Raw genomic sequence first — 10,766 nt, forward strand, 5'->3', positions numbered from 1 at the left:
AAGATTCTCAACATCAATAATTAATGAAAATGAAAGTCACTTAGTCATGTCTGACTCTTTTCAACCCCATGGACTATATAGTCCATGGAATTCTCTGGGTGAGAATACTAGATTGGATAGCCTTTCCCTTCTCCAGGGTATCTTCCCAACCCAGGGATTGAACCCAGGTCTCCTGCATTGCAGGTGGATTCTTTACCAGCTAAGCCACAGAAAAATGCAAGTCAAAACTATAGTGAGGCATCACCTCACAGCAGTCAGAATGGCCATCACCAAAAAGTCTACAAACCATTAATGCTGGAGAGGGTGTGGAGAGAAGGGAGCCTTCTTTCACTGTTGGTGGGAATGTAAATTGATACAACCACTATGGAGAACAGTATAGAGATCCCTTCATTCCAGAGTTCCTAAATGCTTTTATTGTAGACTTTAAAAAGTTTTACTCCTCAAAGTAATTATGATATCTTATTTTTAAGTGCTGGAATATACCACAGTCATTATTTAAATTCTGAGAGTGTCTTAAAAACATATTTTAATCAACAGCATATTCAGAATTTCACTAATTATTCACAAATGTATAGAATTCACTGGAGTAAAATAACAATTTTTAAAATAATGAATAGACTTAAATACAAAAGTCTTTGTTCATTAAAATAATTTATTTCATTAAAATTTGTTAAAATACTGAAAAAACTTAAATACAAAATTGAATGATTCTGTAGTAGTCTGGTAGAGGGTCATCTGTTGTTCAACTAAGTGCTAGGGACAGTTTACAAAATGAGCTAGTTCATCTCTGTGACCAAATTTTATACTATAGTGACAAGGTGTTTTTTTTTTTTTTTAATCTATGAGCATAGAAGTCCTACATCATTTCATTCTTTCAAGCTTAAATGCATTAACTTCTGCTATCAAGGTTAATTGGGAAGTGTATTCTACTTAATCAAGGTTCAGGTTAAATAAATGGTTTAAAAATTTTATATAGAAATATATAATACATATAGGATAATAGATTATAATATATCTAGACACATGTATTAGAGAAAGAAATGGCAACCCATGCCAGAATTCTTGCCTGGGTAATCCCTTGAACACAGGAGCCTGGTGGGCTACAGTTCATGGGGTCATAAAGAGTTAGACACAACTTAGCGATTAAATAACAGCACCCAACACGTATGACACCACCACCATACATGTATACCAACTTTCGAACAATTTCAGTGCCTAAGTATGCCACTGCTGCTGCTACTGCTGCTAAGTCGCTTCAGTCGTGTCCGACTCTGTGCGACCCCAGAGACGGTAGCCCACCAGGCTCCGCCGCCCCTGGGATTCTCCAGGCAAGAACGCTGGAGTGGGTTGCCATTTCCTTCTCCGATGCATGAAAGTGAAACTTGAAAGTGAAGTCACTCAGTTGTGTCCAACTCTTCGTGACCGCATGGATGGCAGCCCACCAGGCTCCTCCGTCCATGGGATTTTCCAGGCAACAGTACTGGAGTGGGGTGCCATTGCCTTCTCCAAAGTATGCCACTAAAGCTTATTTAACCACAAATAAGTGGTTAGACACTGTCATCATCACATTCTAGAACTTAATTCACATGTATGACAGTGTCTTTAAGGAAAAAGGCATATATAATTCTTGCCCGTTGTGTCTAGAACTTTGTTCCTAGAGGAGTATCCTTACTCCCTCCTCCACTTGCCATCTTTGACCTTAAACAGGCAATAGGAACTGGATTCCTGCAGTTTCTACCCAGTGATGGTAGCCTCTAAAGCCAGATAATCATTTGAAGATGTGCAGACTCTGAAGGTAAACTCCAGAAGACTGAAAAAGCTATGATGGGGTGACCAGAGGTCTTCCTCAAAATTCTAACGAAGTCTGGGTCAGGGAGGATGGAATACTTAAGAACCTGAAGATCAATTTTCAATCTGATAAAGGGTGCAATTATTTACAGAGGAAAAGGATGACAGTGTGTCCCAGGGACATTTGAGGAAACACATTTTCAAGTGTTATGAAATATAACTCTAAATAATTAACAAGGGCAGAAATTAGCTAAAATTTTATAGCTACTGATGATTTGCAAAAGTGTAAATTTGCATATTCATTTTATTTTTGTAATATAAATCTATTGACTATTGTTCACCAGTGTATATAGAAGGTAAACAATCTACAGTTTGATAACATTCTTTTTATTTTTCAAATGTGCAAAACTCTTAGATATTTTACCAAAGTAGGTAAAGAGAAGTTAAATAATCACATAAAAGATGGTCACTATCATTAGCCATTACTAAATGCAAATTAAAGCAAAAATGAAATACACATGTATGTCAATGGTTAGAATTCATGTAAAGTAAATCACAATATAATTCAAGTTTGGTGCAAAAAAATACAACTCAAATAATTTTCAATGCATGGGCATAATATTTCTAAAATATATTTCCTATATCTTTAATTAATAATCTTTATAAAAGTATATATTCCTGTTTCCTATAACTGAATCTAATATTCTTCTCTATTGTATTTTGGAATTTGTCCTTAGGTATTTGTGTGTAGCATAACACTTGGTCATAGGAAACACCCTCTTCCATCAACACAAGAGAAGACTCTACACATGGACATCACCAGGTGGTCAATACCAAAATCAGATTGATTATATTCTTTGCAGCCAAAGATAAGAAGTTCTACACAGTCAGAAAAACAGGACTGGGAGCTGACTGTGGCTCAGATCATGAACTCCTTATTGCCAAATTCAGACTGAAATTGAAGAAAGTAGGGAAAACCACTAGACCATTCAGGTATGACCTAAATCAAAATCCCTTATGACTATACAGTGGAAATGACAAATAGATTCAACAGATTAAATCTAATAGACAAGTGCCTGAAGAACTATAGACAGAGGTTCATGACATTGTAAAAGAGGCAGGAACCAAGACCATCCCCAAGAAAAAGAAATGTAAAAAGGCAAAATGATTGTCTGAGGAGGCCTTACAAATAGATGAGAAAAGAAGAGAAGCTAAAGGCAAAGGAGAAAAGGAAAGATATACCCATTTGAATGCAGAGATCCAAAGAAGAGCAAGAAGAGATAAGAAAGCCTTCCTCAGCAATCAGTGCAAAGAAATGGAGGAAAACAATAGAATGGGAAAGACTAGAGATCACTTGAAGAAAATTAGAGATACCAAGGGAACATTTCATGCAAAGATGGGCACAAAAAGGACAGAAATAGTATGGATCTAACAGAAGCAGAAGATAATAAGAAGAGGTGGCAAGAATACACAGAACTGTACAAAAAAGATCTTCACAACCCAGATAATCACGATGGTGTGATCACTCATCTAGAGCCAGACATCCTGGAATGTGAAGTCAAGTGGGCCTTAGAAAGCATTACTATGAACAAGGCTAGATGGAATTCCAGTTGAGCTATTTCAAATCTTGAAAGATGATGCTGTGAAAGTGCTGCACTCAATATGCCACCAAATTTGGAAAACTCAGCAGTGGCCACAGGACTGGAAAGGGTCAGTTTTCATTTCAATCCCAAAGAAAAGCAATGCCAAAGAATGCTCAAACTACTGCACAGTTGCACTCATCTCACACGCTGGTAAAGTAATGCTCAAAATTCTCCAAGCCAGGCTTCAACAGTATGTGAACAATGAATTTCCAGATGTTCAAGCTGGATTTAGAAAAATTAGAGGAACCAGAGATCAAATTGCCAACATCTGTTGGATCTTCAAAAAAGCAAGAGAATATCAGAAAAACATCTACTTCTGCTTTATTGACTATGCCAAAGCCTTTGACTGTGTGGATCACAACAAACTGGAAAATTCTGAAAGAGATGGGAATACCAGACCACTTGACCTGCCTCCTGAGAAATCTGTATACAGGTCAGGAAGCAACAGTTAGAACTGGAGATGGAATCACAGACTGGTTCCAAATCGGAAAGGAGTACATTAAGGCTGTATATTGTCACCCTGCTTATTTAACTTATATGTAGAGTACATCATAAGAAATGCTGGGCTGGAGGAAGCACAAGCTAGTATCAAGATTACCAGGAGAAATATCAATAATCTCAGATATGGAGATGATACCATCCTTATGGAGGAAAGTGAAGAAGAACTAAAGAGCCTCTTGATGAAAGTGAAAGAGGAGAGTGAAAAAGGTGGCTTAAAACTCAACATTCAGAAAACTAAGATCAAGGCATCCAGTCCCATCACTTCATGGCAAATAGATGGGGAAACAATGGAAACAGTGAGAGACTTTATTTTGGGGGGCCCCCAAATCACTGCAGATAGTGACTGCAGCCATGAAATTAAAAGATGCTTGCTCCTTGGAAGAAAAGGAACAAGAAGAGGAAAAGACCAACCTAGACAGCATATTAAAAAGCAGAGACATTATTTTGCCAACAAAGTTCCATCTAGTCAAAGCTATGGTTTTCCACTAGTCATGTATGGTTGTGAGAGTTGGCTTATAAAGAAAGCTGAGCACCGAAGAATTGATGCTCTTGAACTGTGGTGCTGAAGAACATTCTTGAGAGTCTCTTGGACTGCAAGGAGATCCAACCAGATCCTAAAGGAAATCAGTCCTGAATATTCACTGGATGGACTGATGATGAAGCTGAAACTCCGATACTTTGGCCACCTGATACGAAGAATTGACTCATTTGAAAAGACACTGATGCTGAGAAAGATTGAAGGCAGGAAGAGAAGGAGATAACAGAGAATGAGATGGTTGGATGGCATTACCGACTCAATGGACATGAGTTTGTGTAAGCTCCAGAAGTTGGTGATGGACAGGGAGGCCTGACGTGCTGCAGTGCATGGGGTTGCAAAGAGTCGGACATGACTGAGCTACTGAACTGAACTGAACTGATTTGTGTGTAGGGGGTGATACAGGAAATTTGTTCTATAATTTTATAATATAATTTCTACGCTAAGAGGAGCCATAATTAACTGGGTAGCATTCTGATTACTACGATGTTATTGCTTTTCCACACTTCTGCTGAACCAATAATCCGGATACTGAAAAGATTAAACCTATATGTGAAGAATCAGTTGGGATAAAGAAAAGCATGTAGATCAATAGTTTAGATTACAAAAGCTTATTCACCCATTTATTCTGCTACTGCTAAGTCGCTTCAGTTGTGTCCAACTCTGTGCGACCCCATAGACGGCAGCCCACCAGGCTCCTCTGTCCCTCAGATTCTCCAGGCAAGAACACTGGAGTGGGTTGCCATTTCCTTCTCCAATGCATTAAAGTAAAAAGTGAAAGTAAAGTCGCTCAGTCAGTTGACATCGCTAACCACCCAGTTCGGTTTTCATGAGCAAAGTCTTAGACATTGACCTCTTAGAACACACAGCATAGGGATTTCAACTCTAGGAAAGAAGAGGTTCACTAGAAGAAACCTGTAGATGTCCATTTAACTCAGTCTTGCTTGGCTAATTAAAACACATTAGGATTTTTCTAGTTTTCTCATCTGGGTGGGAAGATTCTTGTTATTGATTAAATTTTTCCTGTCAGGAGTTTTACAAATAAACTTCCTTTTATATGTAGTTATGGATTCAAATACAACTGCTTTTATTGTCCAATTTAATTTATTTACATTATATTTACAATTTCCAGATAATTACAGAACCAACTACCTAATTTGAAAGGATAAGGTTTCAGGAAAGTTTCCATTTTACTTGAATTGATTTGTTTCTTAGGCTGCTCAGAGTAAGAGCATCCCAGAAATGTAGGCTTATCCATGATTATGAATTGGCATTTTTTTGGCAAGTGTTTTTAAAAAATGAAAACAAGCAAGTGAAAATCATTTACATGTGTTTTATGTATATACACAAAAAAACACCAAATAAACAAAAAACCCAGAATGGTCTGTAGGCATATATGAGTTAAAAACAAAATCAGATTGAGTAATGACTGTGAAGATTTCCTCCAACATTTAGAAAATACATTCCCTACTGCAGAGGAAATAATGTATCATGTTAGCAAATGGTTTTTTCTGATAAAGGAAGCAACTAAGAAAGCTTCATTTATTTGTTCAAAGTGACCAGAACTATAGACTCAGTTCAGTTCAGTTCAGTTGCTCAGTTGTGTCCGACTCTTTGCGACCCCATGAACCGCAGCACTCCAGGCCTCCCTGTCCACCACCAACTTCCGGAATTCACCCAAAGCCATGTCGATCAAGTCGGTGATGCCATCCAACCATCTCATCCTATGTCGTCCCCTTCTCCTCCTGCCTTCAATCTTTCCCAGCATCAGGATCTTCCAAACGAGTCAGCTCTTCGCCAAAGTATTGGAGTTTTAGCTTCAACATCAGTCCTTCTAATGAACACCCAGGACTGATCTCCTTTAGAACTGGTTGGATCTCCTTGCAGTCCAAGGGACTCTCAGGAGTCTTCTCCAACACCACAGTTAAAAAGCATCAATTCTTCAGCGCTCAGCTTTCTTTATAGTCCAACTCTCACATCCATACATGACCACTGGAAAAACCATAGCCTTAACTAGATGGACCTTTGTTGGCAAAGTAACGTCTCTGCTTTTTAATATGCTGTCTAGTTTGGTCATAATTTCCTTCCAAGGAGTAAGCGTCTTTTAATTTCATGGCTGCAATCACCATCTGCAGTGATTTTGGAGTCCAGAAGAACAAAGTCTGACACTGTTTCCACTGTTTTCTCATCTATTTCCCATGAAGTGATGGGACTGGATGCCATGATCTATAGACTCAAAAAATAAATAAAAAACAAAAACCAGCGCCTCTAATACAACTTCAAAATGAACATATGAAACTTTATTTTCTTTAGAATCTAGTTATTTCTTCACACTAGTAAACCAAAAACCAAGACCCACCGTTTATATACATCAGTTTATGTATATATGAAATTATATGTATGGCAATGTAGACCATTATTGAGCTTCATTTTCTGCATGAGAATGTCAAGTTAGTCTATGCATAACTAGCAGTTACAATCTGAGTACGCCTCATCTTTGATTCTTCTACTGGCACCAAGTTTGCCTCATCTGAATCTTCCCGCCCGTTGCATGAGAAACGTGACTTCTCCACTGCTGTCTGTGCACCAGTTATTCATTCAGGATCACCCCTAACACCGCTTCTTAATTTGACAGCAGCATCCCTTTTTCTTTGATTCCCTGGCATGAGATTCACTACCTGATAAAGATTATCTTTTTGTACCACCTTTTTCTGTACTAGCTGTTGGAGAATTAAGACGGTGTTTCAATTAACTCTGAGTAATCTGAGTTTCCTTCAGAGTCCCGATATCATCAACATCTATATTTCCTTTTTACTTGAGGAAATACCATCCCCTACCCTTTCACTACAAGTCAGTTCTGTCTTTTTCCATCACCAATTCTTCATGCTCTTGTCTCCGACTTTTAGTCTTTCCATTCTGTTTCTTTCCCATGCTTTGCAATGCAGTTTTATTGGAGGCTGTTTTTATTGCAGACTGGAAGAGGTATCATTCCCCACCTTCAAGCTGCCCTAGGTGTCCCTCATCTCCAGTCCTGAGCGCCTCAAGCTTGAGTTCCCTTTAATTCTCATGTGTCGGGTTATATACAACCCCAGCTACCCTGCAGAGTGGGGTAGGAGTGCGAGGGCTCCCTGTGGGTCTCACCATCGTCTTTGCCTTAGGCCCCAGCCCTGTCCCCTCCTGCCACAGCACCCCCATGGTGAGGACAGCATCAATCATTGCACCTCTCCAGGGGACAGAAAAGCAGAATGGAAGTCTCACTGGACAAATGTCCCTCATGTGGGGAATGGTAATGAGGCACATCTTTGTGCACGAGAGCTCTCCCAACTCCTCCTCACCTATGACCCTCACTTTCACTAGCCGCCTTCCTCAGCTCTCACTCCACAGGCTTGCCCTCCCCTGGTTGTCTTTTTGACTCAAAGAGGAAAGAAATGCTCACCATGGATTGGACAAAAGACTGAGGCGTTTTGATACACAACTGCTCTCCTTTTCTCATCAGGACATCCTTAGTGACCATTTCCTGACAGATCTGTACCAGACATAATCTGGAGAATTGATTCTCCCTCCCTGTCTTTGACCCGGTTTTATCAAGGGACGGCTAGCAGTGAAGTGATAAAGGTAAGTTAATACCTGAGGCTACATAAAGCATAACTTAAAAACGTGCATGTTTAGGCTGTTATCTCATTGCAAGCTAACTGCAGGCTGAAGCTGGTCTTTCCAGCGCATCACCATTCCACTAAACTCCCTCAGTGTTCAGCAGCAGGTTACTAGGAAAAAGTGCAGGAAAAGACACCATGTGCTTAAGTCAGACTGATAGATTTTCTAAAAATATTTGCACCAGTGAGTTCCCTTTGTGGGAAAGAATCTTTTCAAAGAGCATTGGATAGGTTTTTATCTATTTGTGAAAGTAATGGAAGATCAAGTACAGAAAAGCCCCAAAAGCATAAGAAGGAAAATAAAAATTGTCTTCCACTTCACAGAGACAACCACTGTTAACATTTTGAGAGATTTTCTTTCAGCCATGAGAGATGAGAGCAAGTTACCACAATTGGGATATTATTTGTTTATGGATGCATTTTTGTGCCTTGCTCTTTTCATTTAAGACTACATCATTCATTTTATATTCATCAAATATTAATGGACCACTATCAATCAGAACAACACGTGTCTCTGAATACTATGAGCCTTTTCTGACAATATTAAATCCTCTTCAAAAAAAACCATGATTTTTAAAAGATACAGTATTCCAAAAATTTACTGTTCTATAGCATAATTAACGGAGAAGGCAGTGGCACCCCACTCCAGTATTCTTGCCTGGAAAATCCCATGGACGGAGGAGCCTGGTGGGCTGCAGTCCATGGGGTTGCAAAGAGTCAGACACGACTGAGTCACTTCACTTTCACTTTTCCCTTTCATGCATTGGAGAAGAAAATGGCAACCCACTCCAGTGTTCTTGCCTGGAGAATCCCAGGGACGGGGGAGCCTGGTGGGCTGCTGTCTATGGGGTCTCACAGAGTCGGACACGACTGAAGCAACTTAGCAGCAGCAGCAGCAGCAGTAGCATAATTAAATTATTCTCCAACTTTTGAACATGTGCATTATTTCTTTTGTTTAACACCTTTCTTAAAATGTAATTATCTGTTCATATTTGAAGTGTGTGTATGTGTCACTCAGTCGCATCCAACTCTTTGTGACCCCATGGACTGTAGCCCACCAGGCTCCTCTGTCTATGGGATTCCCCAGGAAAGGATACTGGAGTGGGTTGCCATCCCCTTCTCCAGGGGGTCTTCCTGACCCAGAGATTGAACCTGAGTCTGCTGCATCGCAGGTATTCTTTACGATCTGAGCCACCAGGAAAGCCCATATTTAAAGTGTAAAGTTTGCTAAGTTATGACTAATGAATGTACCTATAAAACCATCATCACAATCGAGATAATGAACATATGCTTCACCCACAAGAGCTTTCCTGTGCTCCATTGTAATCCTTCCACCTGCCTCCCCCAGCCCCAACCCCTATCTCCAGGTAATCTCTGATCTGTTTTCTGATGCTATAGGTTAGTTTGGATTTTTAGACTATTTTATGAATGGAACAATACACTGTGTACTCTCTTTTGTCTGACTTCTTTCACTAATCATATTTATTTTGAGATACGTCTATGTTGTACAGGCAGCAGTTTGTTTACTTTTATTGCCAAGTAGTATTCCATTGTATGGATATACCATGATTTATTTATCCACTCACCTGTTGATGGGCATTTTTGTTGCTTCCTTTTTTAAAAGATTATTACAAATAAAACTTCTGTGAACATTGCATGTATCTTTTTATAGCCATAAATTTCTTTTTCTTTTGGATAGTCTATACAAAGTTCAGTTCAGTCGCACAGTCGTGTCCGACTCTTTGTGACCCCATGGACTGCAGCACGCCAGGCTACCCTGTCTATCACCAACTCTCAGAGCTTACTCAAATTCATGTCCATCGAGTCAGTGATGCCATTCCACCAAAGTACTGACCCGGTTCAAAGTATTGAAATTTCAACTTCAGCATCAGTCCTTCCAATAAATATTCAGGACTGATTTCCCTTAGAATGGACTAGTTGGATCTCCTTGCAGTCCAGGGGACTCTCAAGAGTCTACTCCAACAGCACAGTTCAAAGCATCAATTCTTCAGCACTCAGCTTTCTTTATAGTCCAACTGTCACATCCATACATGACCACTGGAAAAACTATATCTTTAACTAGATGGACCTTTGTTGGCAAAGTAATGTCTCTGCTTTTTAATATGCTGTCTAGGTTGGTCATAGCTTTTCTTCCAAAGAGCAAATGTCTTTTAATTTCATGGCTGCAATCACCATCTGCAGTGATTTTGGAGCCCCCCAAAAATAAAGTCTGACACTGTTTCCACTGTTTCCCCATCTGTTTGCCATGAAGTGATAGGACCGGCTGCCATGATCTTAGTTTTCTGAATGTTGAGTTTTAAGCCAACTTTTTCACTCTCCTCTTTCACTCGCCTCAAGAGGCTTTAGTTCTTCACTCTCTGCCATACAGAAAGCGAAGCCTGTACAAGGACTTGCACACAAATATTTTTGATTCTGAAGATGAAGTGTCTTTGTCACATGATATGGATGTAGATGTGCATGTTTTTAAGAAACTGCCAGACTGTTTTCCAAAGTCGTTGAACCATTTTCATTCCCATCGACAGTTCGTAAGAGTCCCCTTTGTTCCAGATCCTTGCCAACACCTGGTATGTTCAGTGTTTGCAATTTTGGATATTCTAATAGGTATATGGTGGTATAACCTTGTAT

Source organism: Capra hircus, chromosome 4, assembly GCF_001704415.2.
Source record: "Capra hircus breed San Clemente chromosome 4, ASM170441v1, whole genome shotgun sequence".
Classification (NCBI taxonomy): Eukaryota; Metazoa; Chordata; class Mammalia; order Artiodactyla; family Bovidae; genus Capra; species Capra hircus.